Source organism: Octodon degus, unplaced genomic scaffold (assembly GCF_000260255.1).
Source record: "Octodon degus isolate 3935 unplaced genomic scaffold, OctDeg1.0 scaffold00070, whole genome shotgun sequence".
NCBI classification, from domain to species: Eukaryota; Metazoa; Chordata; class Mammalia; order Rodentia; family Octodontidae; genus Octodon; species Octodon degus.
In genome coordinates, this window is record NW_004524646.1 from 4,477,265 (window position 1) to 4,478,107 (window position 843).

Below are 843 nucleotides of genomic sequence, written 5' to 3' on the forward strand. Positions count from 1 at the left end.
TGAAAGGAAGAAAGGTTTGTCTAGGTTCATGGTTTCAAAGGTCTCAATCCATAGGTTCTGGGTCCTTGCCTTCGGGCCTGTGGTGTCGCAGTACATCATGGTACTTGGTGGAGAAGGCCCGCTCATCTCAAGGCAGCGAGAAGAGGTGAGGCCCCCTGGGGCCCCTGTGAGAGGAAGTGAGGTCACTGGAGGTGTGCCCTTGATGGAGATGTGGGGACCCTCACCTGTCCTACCTTTTTCTTTGCTTCCTGGTCACCATGTGGAGAGCAGCTTTGCCCGATCTTGTGCTCAGGTGTAAAGCAGCATGAACATGTGACCATTGGCTGGGAATTGCAAGCCAAGATGAACTTTTCCTCCTTGAAGTTGTTCATGTCAGGAGCAGCCGCAGTTTACAGTGCAGTTATGGCCAAGTCCAAGGACCACACCATGTACAACCAGTCCCGAAAAAGGCACAGAAATGGCACCAAGAAACCTCGGTCACAAAGATACAAATCTCTGAACGGGGTAGATCTCAAGTTCCTTAGGAACATGCATTTTGCCAAGAAGCACAACAAGAAGGGCTTCAAGAAGATGCAAGCAAACAATGCCAAGGCCATGAGTGCACGCACCGAGGCTATCAAGGCCCTCGTCAAGCCCAAGGAGGTCAAGCCCAAAATCATCCCAAAGAGAGTAAGCTGCAGGCTCGCTCGATTCGCCTATATAGCCTACCCCAAGCTTGGAAAGCGTATCTGTGCCCCCATTGCCGAGGGTCACAGGCCTTGCCAGCTAAAGGCCCAGGCTCCAGCTTCTGCTCTATCCCAGGCCCCCAAAGGTGTCCAGGCCCCTGCGAAAGCTCCACAGTAG

General features: G+C 52.9%; 1 pseudogene; it reads left to right on the plus strand.

Annotated features, from left to right (window-relative positions):
* The first annotated feature begins 387 nt into the window (after window positions 1-387).
* Window positions 388-843, plus strand: LOC101561823 (annotated as a pseudogene).